The sequence below is a fragment of the Homalodisca vitripennis genome, chromosome X (assembly GCF_021130785.1).
Source record: "Homalodisca vitripennis isolate AUS2020 chromosome X, UT_GWSS_2.1, whole genome shotgun sequence".
Classification (NCBI taxonomy): Eukaryota; Metazoa; Arthropoda; class Insecta; order Hemiptera; family Cicadellidae; genus Homalodisca; species Homalodisca vitripennis.
The window spans coordinates 45,049,366-45,069,234 of record NC_060215.1 but is presented as its reverse complement, the minus strand read 5'-3'; positions in this window follow the sequence as shown (position 1 = coordinate 45,069,234).

The following is a 19,869-nucleotide window of genomic DNA, read 5'->3' as shown; positions in this document are numbered from 1 at the left end:
GAAAACTCTGCCAATCTTTGACTATCTGAAAAGTATTGGCATTCATTAAAAGATTCATAGAAAAAAAGCAGCTCAGATTTAGTCAATGTACCTATTTATCAATTTCGGCACATGTGTTCAATGAAACATATGTCACGAGAAGGAGCGGTATCCACCCCCAGGTAAAAAGCAACTCACGGCAAAGGGTAGACTTTCAAATAGAGAACTATTACAACCTAAATCAGCATTTTTATGAAAATCTGGTGGATTTTATAAATACACGGGAAATGGTCATTGACTGGACTAACGTTGAATAAAACTTTGTATAACTAATTTTGTTCATAATATACGTCAATACAGAGACATTCTTATAATTTATTATTAAATAAATATACTACCGAAATTACACACCGATTTCGTACTTGATACACGTCTCAAAGGCAGCTTCCATTCTACTTTATACAATAATTTTAACCAGGCAGATTTTATATATATATATATATATATATATTATAAATATATATATATAAACTATTTTTTTCGGAATGTTCTAAGTAATATTAATATACATTATTTTTACAATTTGTAATTAATAAAATATGATAGTAAAAATAATTGTATTAAAAATTATTAGATAATATTTATTTTTCAGTGTGATTTTATACAGCCTAATTTCAAAAAAATATACTTTGAATTATGATTTGAACTTTCGTGGTAAAATTTTCTTAGTAACAAAGGAAAAGATACAATTTTTTCACTTAAGAAGTAGGTTAATTGGTTTCTAAAGTTAGATGAACGAGAGAAGAAGATAAAAAGAAACAAGAAGCTGTCAAACCGAGCTTTAATTTTTAATCTCGGGCACTAACTTTGGCACTTCTCCACTTTATAATTAACTTTTGTTGTTAATAATTACAAAAAGGCAGTTCTTACTTATTGTGAAGGTTCTGTACTCATCGATACAAGGAAGTAGTCTTTAGTGAATGTGGGTAACTCTAACTGGATGTTAAACCCATATGCCTCTGCTTCAATTTAATTCATTTGCTATTTATTATTTTTATTAATCAAAATGTACTATCAAATATAAAACTTTAAAGAGGTACTTATTGAAACAATCAGCCATATAGCTAAATATTAATATAGTATTAGTATTAGGGCAACGTTTTAAGCTTTTGTTTTATTACTGTCTCGTTTATGCCCGTTTTAAAACTTAAGAATTTATGGTAAAATGAGTTAAATTGTAAGTGTTACAGTACTAACCAATATGATATATTTAAATTGCCTTTGTTATATACATTTTATTACATATCAAAGAGCAGCGTAATGTCAGTACCATTACAAGACCAACCTTTAATAGGATATCAGTAGATTCGTTTGTCACAAAAACACAAAACATGTTTTATGGCAAATTGTACCTCATAATACCCAAATTTTCCCTTTTCTGATAATAGCAATTTCTATATAATCAATTCAAAATCACATTATTATTATGATGATTTCGTATTTAAATTCATGGATATGTGTCCGAGTCTATTATAATTACTAATATGCTATATCTAAGTGTTACATAATTGTTCTCAGCGATCACGTGTTAGATTATAATAATATAATGATGTACAATTGGACAAGTTTCATAACCACGCATAGACAGTTGTGTTAAACGTTTACTGAACCCTACAATAAAAATCTGGATTTCTTAATGTATATAAGTAATATCTAACACCTTAAAACTGACATGTAGTACTATAAATGTATACACAATTTAAAAATATAAACGTTTTATGTAAGAAGTGATATAAAAATTTTTTTATACATAACAAAATTATAATAACTAAGTTTTAGAACATTTTTTATGGTTAAACAAAGTATATAATTTTGAAATTATTCTAAACTTCAACAAAAAGTACTTGGAAATTTGTTGGAAAATAAAAAAGGATTTCTTTTGTTTAAATAATTATGGGGTAGTATGTAAAACTGTTTAAAAACTTTTATAGTGTTTTTTCTCAGAATAATGCTGTTTGTCTCCCATTCTAGACTTAGGTAATAAGCATAACATGTAAGTACCGATAATTACTTGTTGCCAATAAATACATGTTTAGTTTTGTTACTCGCTAGAGCAGTACCTTTATATTTGGTCAAAACCTTATTTACTTATGCTACTTATAAAATAGAATAATTTTTATTGCTGTATTTGTAGCATCCTACGAAACCTAGCATAATCCGTTTGACTTAATTTTATTGTGTAATAAACAATACTTAGTTAATGAGATATCGTAATTGTTATGTCAGTCATATAATTTAATAACACCTAAAAATCCTGTAAAAAGCATTAAGATCGTGTTTATCATAATAAGTTTATCATAAATACTAAAAATATGAATCTACTGTCAACAGCCTTATTTGTAGATTTATATTCACCATAGTGTTTACAATATCCTATCGCAGGACTTTGATTCAAATTCCTCTTGACTCCTAGAGTGGTTCATGGGAAACAAGCTATTTCTAAAACAAGTTTTATGAAATTTCATTCCCAAAAATCTCATAATCTACCGAACCAAAACTTTTATTAACACTCATATTCTTAACAATGTTAATTCACCAACATTTATAGAGTTATATTTAGATTTCAAACTAATGTGGGACCCTACATAACTAGATATTTAAATATCATAATTCTAAAACTTTTGCCCAGAGGTACATTTCTAAATTTATTCCCAGAGAAACTCTCTGATTAGGTTATAGTGGCTTATTCCAATAAAATATTTATTAATCTATTTTAGATACATTCATATCTGATGCTATGTCATTCAGCTTTTAAATAACAGAACAAGTGAATCCTCCGGTTTTCCACGCAAAACGTGTGGCCGGGCCTCGTGAGTACAAGCTAAATTACCGTGGGGGAAAAACACGCGTGGCCATAGCTTTACGGTGTCTTCTGATTACATGCTAGATATAATTAAATCATTTACAAATGAAGTGATAAGGCTCGTACGATTTCTAACTGGCTTATAGGTGATATATTTTAACACTAAATATTTTTTTCTCTTAAGTTCTATCCCCTTGACCGCCAAGCCAATAAGACCAATATCACTATGAGAAGGGACGACTTCCTGTTCAGTCTCAATTTGTTTTTTGTGACATCTGTGTTGTGTTGAGGTTTTGAGTTTGTGTTTATACATGTTTATGGTTTTAAATTGAACTTTGTTGTTAGAACTTTAACTCTGGTGAGTCCCTCACCATGTGTTTTAATTCTTTACTGTCTATACTCTTAATTTTATTTTTTAGGATTTGCAACTTGACGAGGAAAGCAGTACACCAGTTCTCGAAACGAAATATTGGAGTTGTCTATTTGCAATCCACGAGCACTATTTAAGTGGCAAACGCCATTTTAACCAAACCTAAAGAACGAACATCAAAATGTCGTTAAAAATATTTGTATTTATGTAAAAAATTTAACAGTTTCAAAGAAATAAGGTCTTATAGTCCTGAATATATTACCCACTAGTTGCTTCGTACATCTCAAAAAATATCATAAATAATTTTGTTTAGTAATACAATTATTTTAAATTTAATTTTTTACACCCTTCGTCATTTGGATATTCAAAAACACCATAATGGTTTGGTTGCAATGGATCACTAGAGAACCAAATGATTGAAATAAAAATTGAGATCTTAAGAAAAAAATTAGGTGAAATTACGCATTATAGTAAGGTTTAAAAAGATTGTGTTGGATAGATGATATGTAGACCTTATCAAACTATGGGCAGAGACATAATTCTAAATATAGAAGAAGAAAGTAAATACATAATTCATTTACGGACCCGTAACTAAGCATTCAGTACTTCCTAGTCCAAAAATCTTAGTATTCAAGGAATACCTCTTAGCTTAATAACGAGTTTCATATTAGATAGTAAATTACTTGTTTTATAACTTTCTAAACATAGTTAAATGTACATAATTACGTGTGAGCAAATTGCTTACAATACGTATACAAGTACAATGCGTATAGTACAGTATATAGTGCTAGTGTACACCATACAGTTTTCTTTTTCTATATCCTAAAGGGACATTAAATCAAATATAAAAGTGCTTCTATTGCTCTCAATTGTAAAATTTTATATTATTTATGTAATTGTGTTCAGTTATACACTGGTTAAATTTCTTATCGATTCTGGGACTGAGATAGTAAAGTTATTTAAGCTGATTAACCATTAGTTTTGCCCAGAGAATAAGGTGAACTATGGTCGGAGTACATGCAGATACAACCTTCTCTAATAGGTTCCAACCACAACAAGCAGCTGTTTCCAGCAGTTACAGTTGCCGGATGTTTAGCTGGCCATGATTAATAATTAGTCAAAAACTATTCAAGAGGACTCTTAAGGGATTTCCTTAATTTCGGTTTTATTCCTTTTTATAATTTACAATGATAATCTTCGACCTATGCATTATTAATTACTTATTAATAAAATTATTTTTATTAACCTTTAGCTTTAAATGAAACCTCATTAAAATATGAATGCATTCCGAAACACCAAAACCAATTGTGTGAATAGTTAAGAGAAAGAGTCCACTTCTCTCACCCGAATGCCATGTAATTTGAAGAAAGAAATTAGTTTTATAAAACATTCAAAAGATACTTTCTACTCTTTTGTAGACGCTTAACGGGACTATTCTATAACGCTACAGTGTTTGGGTTAGCCAAAATTATATAGTAATAGTTGCTTGATTACTATATAAAGTAATTTAAATTGAATACTAAACAATTAAATTATGCTAATCTTACTGTGCTAAAGAAAAAAGCCAGGTTTATAAAAAATTTTACTAATTCATGATAACAATAGTAATAATAAATCTTTACTGTGGCAAAAACTTTACAAATGCATAAAAAACGTTAGTGTTTTGTGTTTCTGTACACAGAAGTCATAGCATACAATTTTACAAATAACTGCCATTCACTCACTCACGCGGACACAATTTCTTTCATTCACCCAAATGGTATTCACTCTCGTCAGCCGTTCTTAATACACTTTATATCATATTATAAAATCATCAACTGAGTAGAACACTTCTAGACACCAATAGGTGTCTTAGCCGAGCTTTAAATTGTTTAGTGTCAATCAATTGTTTTACTTCCTCAGGGAGTATATTAAGTAGCTTAACACCAATTGTATTGTATCTTATATTGTATCTCAAGCACTTATATTGTATCTCTTTATTTGGGAAATTATTTACCTCGGATGGTAAAATGTTCAAACATTTTCGTTCTGTATTGTTGTACGCGGAAGTCGTTCCTGTCTCTAGTGAACGTTCCTGTCGTGGACCAAGTCTTATTTGAATTGGCAGCACAGGCCACCTCAAGGATATTCAGGAAGGGCATCGTCAGCAATATAAGACCCCTGAATGCATCCTTACAAGAATCTCTGTAATTTAATTTTGAAAGGATTCGGTCAGCTTTCCGAAGTTGACCTACAAATAAGAAATTCTAGCTGCCGTAGATTATATCTGTTAACACATCGATTGTAGTTCTGTTTTTGTGAAATCAAATTATTCATAACAAAGGATTAAAATTGGCCAATGAACCATTCGATTCTTGCCAGAAAATCTTTTAAACACTTTGATTATAACTGGGAGGAATGAAATGGGAAGAAATTTTTCTTGGCAAGGATCGTCTTTTTTGAAAATGGGCGTGACTGTCGCTATTTTCAAGATGGGGAGGAAAAGTGCCTTACGCGAAAAACAGGTTGATCAAATTTCCGAGTGGTGTCAAAATTTGCTTAAACCAACGTTTGAGCAGCCACACAGAGATGCCTTTAATGTCACATGATTATTTATGTTTGAGTCCCTGTACCTCACGGATTACCTCGTTCTCACCTACAGGAGACAGTATCATGGACGAGACCGATCGCATCAGTGACACTTTGCTTCGATTTGGGCCTTTGAAATTTGAATCAGGTGACGTATCAGACAAGAAAAGGTTTTGAAATTCATTGCCACTTCTCATCTGATAGTGGTCAGTTGTTTCTGAATTTTATTAAAGTAATAAGGACACATAAAGTTATCAGCCTTTTCTATCCCGTTGATTGCCTCAATTGAATCGAGAATATAGTCAATTAAAAATTTATAAAATGACATAACATCATTTAGATATTAATTATGGGAAGTAAATACAATTATAGCAATTTATGTAATAAAAAACATGAATTTATTTAGAATATATGAATAGTTTTTCACTGGAATATGGAAAAAGTTCATATTGCTTTGATATTTGATATTTGATATTTGCAATTAAATAAAGCACTTATATTGTATCTCTTTATTTGGGAAATTATTCTTACTTTCAGCTAATTTCAAGTGATTTCATTTGGTGATATGCTTATACAGGTAAATGGGAATACATTTCTAGAATTCTCAGGTGCAAAGAATTTGAAGCTGCAATAGATTATTAGTTTATTAGTTGCAATACATTTCCAGGAAGTTAGTATATATATATATATATATATATATATATATATATATATATATATCACAAAGTGGAACTTATATCCTTATAAAATAGTTTCAGTCCTGTAAATAAAATATAATTACGCTGCCTGATGCCAAGGACATTTGTATGGTTAAATTACAAAACCTAATCTATTTTGTATGTTTAACAAACCAACTATTTTTTTACGTTTTACAATAATTCATACCATACCTTTTGCAACGAAATCAAAAGACACTTACAAACGTGTCTTTAAAGTAGTCGTTCTCATATATTAATTGATGGATTTCGTTTAAAATGTAACATTGGAATCTTTATAACTCTATATAAACTTTATAATCTTTATTATATAGATTATTAGTTTATTAGTTGCAATACATTTCCAGGAAGTTAGTATATATATATATATATATATATATATATATATATAGATCACAAAGTGGAACTTATATCCTTATAAAATAGTTTCAGTCCTGTTTTCCAAGATTTATTTTTTGAAATTATAACAAATTTATTTATAGTCGTAATCTTTACTTTATACCGCATTACTGTATAGTCAGTGGCCAGTATAAATACTTCTCACATCCTAATCAGTGTTATTCGAGCATGATGCTAAACGTTTGTATAATAGGCAGGGATAAAGAAGAGATTTAAAATGTATAAAAGGTTGATTATATAACGTGATTGAATAAGCTAAGTGTGAATATGATAATTGTCTGTATGTTATGGAAATTGTGTAGAAATTAACATTATGTTTTCATGAAAGCTTTTAAAACAAAATCGTCACAAAAATTACTCAATCTTGTTCGGATTAATCATAGTATTTATCATCTGAGTGTAAATAATGAAAATTATTTCATAAGATACAGTTTCATAATATACTATAACGTGTGTTTCATAGTGATATTAAAGTATACAACCTGTTCGTAGGTTATTTATTTATTAATTCTAAGAAATACTTATCCAACTAAGTACAAAAGGCTAGCTTTAAATTCTAAAAATGAATCGGAATAAACAGAAACTGTTTTATACTCAGGGTGTCTTGGGTTAATTTAAAACATTTAAACAAGAAATCTATTTTTTAGGAAGGCCTGTTGGAATTAATAAATATTTGAAACACCTTTTTCATTATTATCTCAGGAATGATTAAATTCTTAAGGCTCATAAAATATGATTTAGTTTACCAAAATTATTTAGGATTCCGAGGATTCCTCGGGCAGAGACACGAAAACGTAAACATAAGAAGGTGTGTTCTGTTTTTTTAAGAGCATAAACATTTTTGGGAAATACGCAATAAGGTTTTTACTTTTGGCAAGATAACAACTATAGACTTTTAAAACCTTAAAATGATTTATATTTTGTTTTATTTTATAAGTTATTTGTATCAAATATTCTTGGTTTTAATGATATTTAAACGTCTTCTTTAGTGGTCGTCAGCTACTTTTTAAATTGGTTTTAAATGTATTATTATGATGCAATTATAAAAGCAAATGTAATGTAACAATAAGAACAGATTTTATATCTTATTTTCGTTGCCTGAATGATAGCGGTTTTCTGCAACATAAAATGTATTGCAATGTTGGTTATCCTGCTAAAATTATGAAATGTGCGTGAATAATTTACAGAGTTTTCATTTTTCACAATGACATGATTATAAACCGGATGTTTACATACATCTTACCTCACATTAACCGCGCTTGCAGAGACCTTTACTAACACTCGTATAACTCACCTGGATACGTGATACTGCAGTTGTATGATTTATTATTGTTAATTATTTTACACACACCCTCAATTGTAAATTAGTTTGCGTGAAGTTAGAAACAAAATATTTATCTCGTCAATATTATAAAGTAAATGCACAGTATTACTAAACTAGAATTTTATTACCTAACCAATAATTGACATGTCTTAATAGGATATTAAAGTGTGTTTAATGATTGAAACAAAATAATTAAAATTCAAATGAAATAGTGTACTTTTAAATAAATTTATAATTTTAAAATGATAAATTGTACTACAATTTTTATTATTAACCAAATTAAATATTCCTACCTCTTGTAAAATTTACAAAATTTGAAAGTAATGAATAAGGAGTTCTAAACACTGCTACTAGTCAATGTTGATGTAACTTTATCAGAAAATTTCGAAATATATTTTGATAACGATCCTGAATCCATACAAATTAAAAAAAGCTAAAAAGTCCTTCTGAATTAACTTAGAATAAGGATTGCAGAATTCTTAAAAAAAACCAAAATACCAGCGATACGATAAGTGGTTTACAAGATATTGTGTATATCCCTAATATTTCTTAGTTGGTTAAACAGAGTTAAACTTCTGCGCTATTGATAACTGTAAGTAGTTCACTAAAACAACGTTGGGAAAGCTTGTATTACCTAAAAGGGAGAATTAAAAATGTATGGCTATAGATGATAAAATAGAATTACACTGCCTGATGCCAAGGACATTTGTATGGTTAAATTACAAAACCTAATCTATTTTGTATGTTTAACAAACCAACTATTTTTTACGTTTTACAATAATTCATACGATACCTTTTGCAACGAAATCAAAAGACACTTACAAACGTGTCTTTAAAGTAGTCGTGCTCATTTATTCATTGATGGATTTCGTTTAAAAAGTAACATTGGAATCTTTATACAAATTGTTAAATATTTATTTTGTTTTAAAATTGTTATAACCTACTTAAAAGAGCTGATGCCTATTAAAAGACCAAATGTTTACTGCTCCCGGCTTGTGCAAGCCTATTTATAAAGTGATTTAGCTCGCTTATCCATTGATGGATTTCGTTTAAGAGGTACTATTTGAATTATTGTACAATAAACTAAACAGTCGGTAACTTGTGCATTTTTTTATAAATATTCACATTTTTTATTTACTATTAAAACTTTTAACAGGCACCAAATTGAAGACCTAGGTGCAAAAACCAGATAGCTCCACTTTTTTTCGTTATACAATTTTTCATGACGTCAGATTTAGAAAAAAATACTCTACAATTTGGTGCAACAATCAGACAGCTCCGAGCAACAGTATTGGTATTATAGATGGAAAGGAGCTGTCTGGTAGTTTCATGCTTTGTAAAACAGTGCAAGAACCAGATAGCTCCAGGAGCTGTCTTGTTCTTGCCGCTGTGTCGTGTTTCATGCTTCATAAGTCAGTGCAAGAATCAGATTGCTCCAGGAGCTGTACTGTTGATGCACCTAATTGATATAGTTCGTCTTTTTGAAGCTAGATTGCAAGTTTTATCTTTACCTGGACCAGACGAAAGGTTGTATTGTAGACCTTTGGGACTAAATCCAAAAAAACTAAAAGACGTTAACGATCTTGCAGAAAAATATGTGCCTCTGGAATGTCTTTGGTTTTATAATAGTCTTACTGAATGAGTAAAGAATTTATAGGGTGTTGAAGAGAAACACCCTAACTAAGTGTGGTTAACTCACTGATTAAAACAATGTAATAGTGTTTAATTTTGCATTTTGAAAATTGTTTAAATGTATGTATACATTAGGATTACGTGTTTAATGAATTAATGTTTTATTTTGTACCTTTAAAATTACTAAATACCATGTGACAGAGTCTTATACGTGAATTGGATTGGCTCTGTGTGCAACAACCAGGCAGCTCCAATTACAGATCTCAGGTGCAAAACCCAGACAGCTATACTTGCTTATTAGGTGCAAAAACATGGTAGCTCCACTTTTATATAATTTATTTTGTTTAAACCAAACAAACATTTTAATATATAAAGTTTGGAAGTATTAAAGGATGGTTTTGAATATATCATAAATTATGTTCATTAATTTTCACACAATGAGAAGTATTTTTTAAACAGTTTTTTGTTTGTCCTGACAATTTAAAAAAAGTTGAGCTGTCTGGTTTTTGCAACCAGGTCTTCCATTTTTGTAAAAATAATCCGATTATTTTTTAACTTTTTCACTGACCTATTCAAACCCATTTGCAAAAGTGTGGAGATTAAAGTTAAAAAACTTATGTACTTACTCTTACTCTTACTCCCAGGACCATTTATATCGGAGGTGATATTTAGCCGCACCAACAAAGCTTCTCCATCTTGAACGGTCCTCTGCATCTTCCTCTGAAGCGCCCATCTTCTCCATATCAGCCTTCACCTGGTTCCACCATCTCACTTTCGGTCTCCCACGGGGTCGTCTTCCTTCTGGGTTACCGTACATTACCCTCCTCAGTTTGCATTCCTCTTCTCTTCTCAAAACATGGCCTGCCCAACGGAGTCTTCTGCACTTTATTTCTCCTATTACATCCGTACTATTGTAGAGCTCCCTGATTTCTCTGTTATGTTTTCTTCTCCATACCCCTTGTTCATATGATGGCCCATAAATTTTACGTAAAATTCTATTCTCGAAAACTAGAAGCTTTTTCTCATCCTTCTTATTTAGCCTCCACGTTTCGGATCCGTACAAAAGCACTGGACATATAATTGTTTTGTATATTCTAGTTTTAGTTTTGTGAGAGAGAGATTTGGTTGAAAGTATCCTATTGCATGCATATACACATCTATTTGCTGAGTTGATCCTATTTTGTATCTCTGGTTCATCTGTGTTTTTATTTGATATTGTGACCCCAAGGTACTTAAAGTTCTATACTTGTTCGAAAACATGCCCATCAATTTGTAGGGGTCCTCCTCTTTGATTTTGATTCCTTTTAAAGTGCATATATTTAGTTTTTGCATCATTCGTCTTCAACCCCACTATCTCTGCCTCACTCATAAATAGTCTAGTTAGTGACCTCAAATCATCTACATTTTCTGCAAATATGACAACATCATCTGCAAAAGCTAGGATGTTTAGTTTAGCTCCAACTTCCACCCCTAAATCCCTCTCTGCTACACTCTGAAGTGCTTCTTCTATGGCAATATTAAATAAGATTGGAGAAAGACCATCTCCTTGCCTGACTCCTGAGTTTATCCCAAAAGGTACACAGTCCCGACCATTAATTCTTACTGAGCCTCTTGACTCTGTGACACTCATCTTAACTAAATTTATTAATTTTCTCGGGATGCCAAATTTTATCTAGTTTTGTCCACAACTCTTTTCTGATTATGCTATCGTATGCTTTTTGAAAGTCAATAAATATGGCAAAAAATTCTTTATTATATTCCCAATATTTAGCTAATATTTCTTTGAAAATGAAAATCTGATTTGTGGTTGATCTGCCCTTTATGAAACCCTGCCTGTTCTTCCCCGATTATTTCATTTGTATAATGTTCAAGTCGGTTTAAAACAATTTTGTATAAAACTTTATATGGGATGCTGAGTAGTGAGATGCCTCTGTAGTTACCACACTCTTCTTTTCCACCCTTCTTGTGTATAGGTATTATTATTGCTTCTTGCCATTCAGCTGGCATTTCTTCTTTCTCCCAAATACGAAGTATTAGTTTCCATAGATTTTCCACTATTATTTCTCCTCCTTTCTTCAAGAATTCTGCTGTTATTTCATCCTTCCCAGGAAGCTTTGTTGGTCTTTAGCGCTTTGACTGCATCCTTTACTTCTTCTATGGTTGGTGGTTCTATATTTGGTTGAAACATGATAGTATTCACCAACTTGCTCTTCGTCCCTAGTTTGGTCCTCTACATTTAGTAGCTCGCAAAAGTACTCTCCGATACAAATTGTATACCGATACAAAAACTTATGTATCTGTATAAAATGTTAAAATTGTTGTTTCTGATCGTTTGGTTCAATGGAAACAAGTGGTATCCTTTGTGGTAAACGTTATGTAAATACATATTTAAACTGTATACATGTCGAAGTGTTCGAAACACTTTGAAGCTAAATACAGTGTTATATTGTACACTTTTTAATCCAGAAATGGCTGAAAGCCAAGTAAGAAGATTATCCTAATCGTTTATAATGTTGCTACTTCAATTTTGAGAAGTATACTTGTTCTGCCAAAACGTGTATTCATATTCCAGTTAATTCTGTAACATACAAAATCGAGAATGATACGTATTATTTATCAGAAAAATTATAATTTTAATAATTAGTATGTATTTATTTTTCACATGGTTCTACTATGTAATTTATTTATACATTTTAAAACACACTTCTTCTTTCCTAAGCCATAAATGTTAAATAACTGTCTAATTTAGGTTATGCATAGGTTTTGTTATATGAATAGATACTACACTTTCCATTTATATTTATTCATTAGTAAATTAAATAGGTTATATTAAACAATTCTAGAATTTGATTTTCATTTTCACCATCATAAGCATAAACGCGATAAAGAGAATTAAAGTAAACAGTTTATTGGACAAAACATTAAATCAATAATACAAATTATAAACCTGTCCTATAGCTAATTACTTTCACTAGTACAAGAATTTAATATCATGGAATAGTATCTTGTTTTCTGTTCCTCCTTTTTTTGAGGTGGAGGCCGAAATTAAGGCCTAAACTTTTATCAGACGACATCAATTGCTAAAATGTACGCGCTAGAGTCTAACACTCTTACTGATACAGGAACTTATCGCCCTGGAAACATGCCAAGTAATCTCATGTTTCATGTCCCTCCTTCTCTTTTCAGGGCTTTTATGCAGACATATTTAATGTAGAAAGTACTGTAGTGCTTGCAAATATTGTTTCTGTATATTTCCGGTTTGGTCAGTTTTAACTAGTTATTGAGATGTATGTCAATATTACATGTTATAATTCATTGTGGAACTAACATCGTACAGGTAAATATCCATCAATTAAAATATCGTTTGGTGTAACTAATTTATAAACTAATATCCCCGTTGCAGAAACACTTGAAATAAAATAAATAAAAAAAAAAACAACTTGACCAATAATTCACGACTACTCTTGGAAGCCATTAATGAAATATTATTCTTGCAAGTGAAGTCTTCCAACAAAATTATTTATCTTTTGAGGGTGTTTTACGTTTGGAGAGACAAAGAGAATCCTGTTCAGAGGCTAAAATGTTACGAGAAGGGAAAACTGCAAATAAAGTTAAAATACGGAGACATACATAAATGGAAGGACGGATGGGACATGAGGTAAAAATGGCGCATTTGAAGATGGATGCCAACTCACTGATTTTGATCTTGGTTCTTGCCTCGCTTTCATCTAGCTCAGCCAGGGCATCTAGGGCTGCAGTGTATCCAGGGAATTACAAGTCACTTTAATTAAGAATATTCACAATTTCGAGGTAGGAAAAAGTGTAGGTAAGAACCATCACGGAGTGAAAGCTACTGAAATCAGACCATGTCACCTCCGACGGGAGCAACGAGACACTATATAATGAATACAATAAACTACCGCATAAAGTCCCGGGGCGACACCTCGATTATCGCTACAACAAAGGGGTGAGCAACTGCAACCGTACCATGCCTCCAGAACGGCTCCTACGTTACAATTATACACTGCTAACGAGTACGAGAAAACAGGGCATAGGACTTTTGAAATACCGCGGTCGGACCACATCTCCAGAACGGCTCTAACGAAAAACAGAACGTTTAGGCGTCTAAGGGATGCTCCTAGATGACAGGCAGACAGATGGGGACACGCGATGTGTCTACCAATGAAAGAAGGCGGTTGAATCGGACGATAGGTACAACAGTCACTAGGATAAGGTCACCAGTATTGATCTAGGCATAGGAATGATGTAACTATTTATTTATTAATTTACATACGGTATACACCATTTTAAATTTGATATAGGTATTATGAAAATACAAGAGACTTGATAAAAACAACTTACATAAATAGTTTACATGCATACGTGCTAAAGCAAACAAAAGCAAGAATAAGCAAAACAAGTGCCAAATAAAATCAACATCGTGAATAAAAAGAAAAAATTACAACAGCAATATAGTTCATAAACAAGTGCAACATGCAGGTGGATCCGTAAAAAAACTTAATTAAAGTAGCGTATAAATTATAGAGTTAATTATATACTACTAAGAAATACATATACATATGAGCAAATACAAAACGAAAGAAAAAATAAAGTTTAGCGTAGCCTATGTTCATGGATATGTAAAAACATCTCAAGAAACCATTTCAATTTAGCAAAATATAAAACATGCTACAATACATTCAAATTTTGATGCCATTATAATATATGAACAAAAGTGTTAAGAATAGCAAGCAATATATAACATTCACAAGAAACCATTTCTATTTAGCGAAATATAAAATATGCGACAATACATGCAGGGTTTGATGCCATTAAATATAAACAAAAGTTAAAAAAAAAACTAACAAAAAATCTAACATTCTAAAGCTAAATATAACATTCAGTGTCAGAGTTTCACATGTGGCCAGAAAGAACACTATTCACTATTGTTAGGAATGATGTAACTTATTGTAGGAATGATGTATGTTAAAAATAACAAGGAGTCATATAAGAAATATGAAAAACTAAAACTTACTATATTGGATATATTGTAGGTATTAAAGAGGGTAAATGTTATATACAACAAATTTAGTAGCTATAGGCTAACTACTCTTAGGTTTATTAGCTGGCATATTTTTAAACCGTATCGAAAATGAAGATATTCTCAGAAGGTAATAAACACAGTATCGAAATAGGCCTATTCCACCGTTTTGTTGCCGGCCTTCAGTATTATTTAATGGTTTGTATTGGAAGTTAAACATGCTTTATAGTTATGTGAACAATATTACACAAAAACTCAAACTCACCGTCTAAATAACAGAAAAAACAAGCTTAATGTTATTTGATGTAACATGAAAGAAGTCTAAAAATAGATTTGATTACAGAATATACAGAAAACCAACAACATCAAACCAAACAATCCATTCAACCTCATAACATCCAATATCTAAAAATAAAATTCCCACAACTGTATAATACACAGAATTTTAAATGTAGGTACCATTAAGCCCAGAAAGCTATATCAAGGAACTTGATACAATTAAATGTATCGCAAAATCCAACGGTTTTCCTCACAATATGGTCGATAAACTGAAGACAAACATAAAAAATTACAAAACTGAAGTGAACATCTCCAATGAGAAAAAAACATGTATGTATTGATTTCAAACACTCTATACAAAGTACTATATCTAAATAATTATGAAACATGACATATGGCCTTTAAAACAAAAAATAAATTAAACAACATATTACAAACTAATAAGCAGGTTTGTGAAGTATTGGAAAGAACTTGAGTGTATAAGGTTAAATGCAGACTTCCCTAAAATCTATATAGGAGAAACCGGTCGTTCATTTAAACGAAGATACAAGGAACACCATCCAATTGTAAAATTAAATAAACAAAGGTCTTCTCTTGCCCAACATCTATTGGACGAAAACCACGATATGGATTAAGTATAAGATGGCCTAGAAGTAATAAAACGTTTTTAACAAGGGAACGTCATCAAGTTTGGAAGAATACGAAATTTATTCAGTTTTTAAAGGTAACGACGGCATTAATCTGTTGAATTAAAAACTACAATACAAATCCAATATCACATTCTACACTGTTCTCAACAGTGGAAAGGGCAAAGTCCCAATCAGAACAGCTGATCGGAGTGATAACACCACACGGGGACCAGAGAGTTTCGTTACGTAATTCCAGTTATCTACCGGTCGTTCCCGCGCTGCAGCCTGCAGGAAACATCGAGCGCGATCGTGTATTTGTGTATGTTGTGATAGTGGTACTTATTTATATGTACGAGACTTTATTGTGTTGTGTGTAGTTTCAACTCTATGACAGCAATCCTCCACCACGGCTACTGAGGTCTGACGATGAAGTGTAACCTTCTAAAAATGTCACCATAACCATTAAGACCATATTGTTTTGGATTGGATTAAAGGTAGGATATAACCTAGTATACGATTATTTCTATGCAATTTGAAATCAGGTGGCATTGATCAATACTTGGATACTTATCGCTAACATTAGAAAGATCATGCTAATCAATTAAAATAAATCTATGTACGAATCAAAACTGTTCAATTCAAAAACTTATTTTATTTTCAAACTTATGTACTAGCAATGGGATATCCCTAATCTTACTTCATTGCAAGTATTTTCATAAGTCACTTCGAAATTTTAGTTACATAATCTCTACCATACTTTACTAGAATTTGGATTCGTTATGTTGCAATCATGCGAACACAGAAGATTGATTAAATCGAGTAGATGTCCAATAAAAATGCAATATTAAATTCACGAAGATTACAAAAACAACATTTAAAACTTATATAGTATATTTCAAGTGATGATTTGATTTATTTTACACACTACCCCACACAGGACTAATTAATATTAAAATCACATATGTTTAACTATTTATAAAATCAAATTTACATTTTTATTTACTTTTGTGATGTGTCTGACGAAGATAACCTTTCTATCGAAACGCCTCACAAAAATAAAAGTTTTGAAGTATCGGTTTTGTGTCTTTAAAATGTAATTAAGTTAATAGTAGCCAATGCGAGCTCCATCTTCAACATATACAATAAGGTTTTCTTCAAAGTGTAGACTCGGCAAAGTCAACAGTATCAGTTTTTTAAATGCTTCCTTCTATGTTTCTCTGAAACTTAATTGTGTGATTATGCGAATGGGTTACTTCTGTAATTTGAATGCTCTGAAGGAACTGGTAGTTTTCGCTGGCTCCCCACACTACAAAACCGTAGGTGAGGTGGGGGGAGATCAAACCATAATAAAGCGTCATCAGTACCTTAATGGGGCAATATTTGTCTAAAGACCTCAAAACATAATTCCCCGATGACAGTTTGGAACAAACATGATCATTGTGATAGTTCCCTGTCAATCCCTGATATTTTAAGGAATTTTTAATCAGTCGCCTTCCTCCAGAAAAAGTCATCCAATAAAACAGCATAAATGGTGGTCTTAAATCCGGTTAGATGTAACTGAGTCAGTTAACACCGTATGCTCTATAAATCAACCGTATTCTCTCATATGAACAATATTTCAATTGACGTGAATGCAGCACTTAAATTAGTAGACCTCGCTCCTGCAGTTATCACGTTAGTTATTATAAATATATTATACTTTGACACACCTAAAGTATTTTTTACTAACGTTACTCGAGAATATCAGCTATGGTTCAAGAGTAAACCAAAATTACTGTTGATCATCACTGTGTTGGAGTTGGATACCAGGTTTTACATTTATAGTTTTAGAAGAGATTGGTTTCAAGTTGAAGATGGAAGTACCAAAACTGAGAGTAGCTAAATATCATATGGGCGTGTTTTCCATATTCACCGAACATTAAATCTATACAAAGTATCAATTTATACGAGGGAGTAATAACATTTTGATCGTCTTGGTAAAAATATCAAAGTCGTCTTAGTAGACCGTATATATTTTTAAATCCATGCTTTACATAAACACAGTATTCAATTTGATGAGAAGACACATAGAGTAATAATTTTGTATACGCAATTGGGTTAAAAATCTATAATTTGAGACACAACTGGTATATGTATTGGTTTTTCACTTTCTTTAGAAAAACTTCATAGATAGTTCTTTCTTAGGCTAATAACAGCTTTTATACAGACGGGAAAGTGGAATCTTATAAAAGTTACATATTGTATATAACGGGTTAATCATGACCAGTTATATCAATATAACTAAATCTATATAGTAGATATTACAATCTAATAATGTGTAAATTTTTCCATCTTCCATTTCTTGTAACATTTTATAACAAATTATTAACCCTTTTTAGTAAAGATATGTTAATGTTTAGTAGAAAATTATGCAAGCTTGGCTCAGTAATTTATTCAGGAAAAAATGTAATATTCATTTCCTTGTTTAAAGTTTGTTATTCACGATTGAAGGTTTGAAAGGGTAACACAATTTTGCACATTTATCTTCGTTAGATGTTACAAAAGTTACAACACAGTTATGAAGGTGTTAATACTATGTTAATAATATATAGGATGCCCCATCGAGTAATTCCGTAAATAAAATATAAAGTCTGGATGGACATAACAAACCACCTCAAGAAAGCATAAAATAGACGTCAGTATTCGATATTAGTTTCTTTTCAATAAAGGGTCTCTTCACTCCTTATAATTGGTTTACAAGTAAAACTTATAGAATCACTGCAGGAAATAGTTACAAACCCAATCAGGAGTGTTTGTTCAATCAAACTTGTTTACGTCTATACAACAAAATGGATGTTCTAATAAACAGTTTAACAAGGGTTTCATGGAAGATTTCTTATGTGAGATCTCAGGTTACAAGTCTATGTTATGGAAACAAAAATTATAAAACTATATATGTATATATATATATATATATATATATATAGACAGAAAAATGTTTTTTCTCTTCTTAACAAATAAACCACGGTATATTGGTTTGAAACATTTATAAATTTCCGTGTATCTAGGTACACTTCTTCAGATAAATATACATGTATAAATATTTACATAAATTGTGAAAAAAACATTAGGTTAGAACTCAAACAAGAAAAACAAACATTATAAATAAATACAGTAGATCAGCAGCTGATGGGCCATAGCATGACGTGTGTGAATAAGTTGACGAAAACTAAATTTATCTTAAATTAAGACCCCTTGGATATCTTGTCTGAAGCACCAATTGGTGTGCAGTTTCACTTTTTTTTCAATTTCAATCTATTAAGTCTTTCGTTTGAATCTTCAGGGATCTTATTTATGCCTTTGATGGTGTTGCAATTTTCTATCTGATTTTGTGTATGGACATTGATAGCGTGACTGGCTAAAGGTTTTTCTATATCGCTATGGACAATGTCAAATCGATGGCCAGTTACCCGTATTCGTAAAGGATTCGATGTTTGGCCGACGTACTGTTTTTCACAAAATTTACAGTCAAATTGGTAAATAAGGTTTTTTGTGTCACAGTTGATAGTTCCTTTGATAGGATATACATGATTGGTTACATTACTTTTGAAATTTTGGCTTGTAGACATGATCTTACAGGTTTCCACAACGAGGTTTTTGGCAAGGTTTACAACCAAAGGACTGTGATTCCTTATTTACCTTTTTTAGAGGATCAGTACAGACCAACATCTGTTTAATGTTGGCTGGCTTTTTGAATACAACTCTTGGAGATTTTGAAAATAAGTCTTTAGTTTCTTGAGAATTTTGAAGTAGGTTAAAGGCTGTCTTCATGATTGAGTTGATTTATTGAGGATGACCTGTTTAAGTTAAATAATTATGTTAAACTTTTAACTTCATATTTATAATTTAAACCAAAAGTTATTCATAAAATATCAAGCGCTCACGGATTGAAGTGGAAATAAGAATCTTTTAAAACGAGCAGTATTAATCAATATTTATTTCCACTAGAGTTGTAAATAATGAAATACTATAATATACATTGTTTCTGTTGACTTTTAACAAAATAACATAGGGCCACATTTCTTGAAAA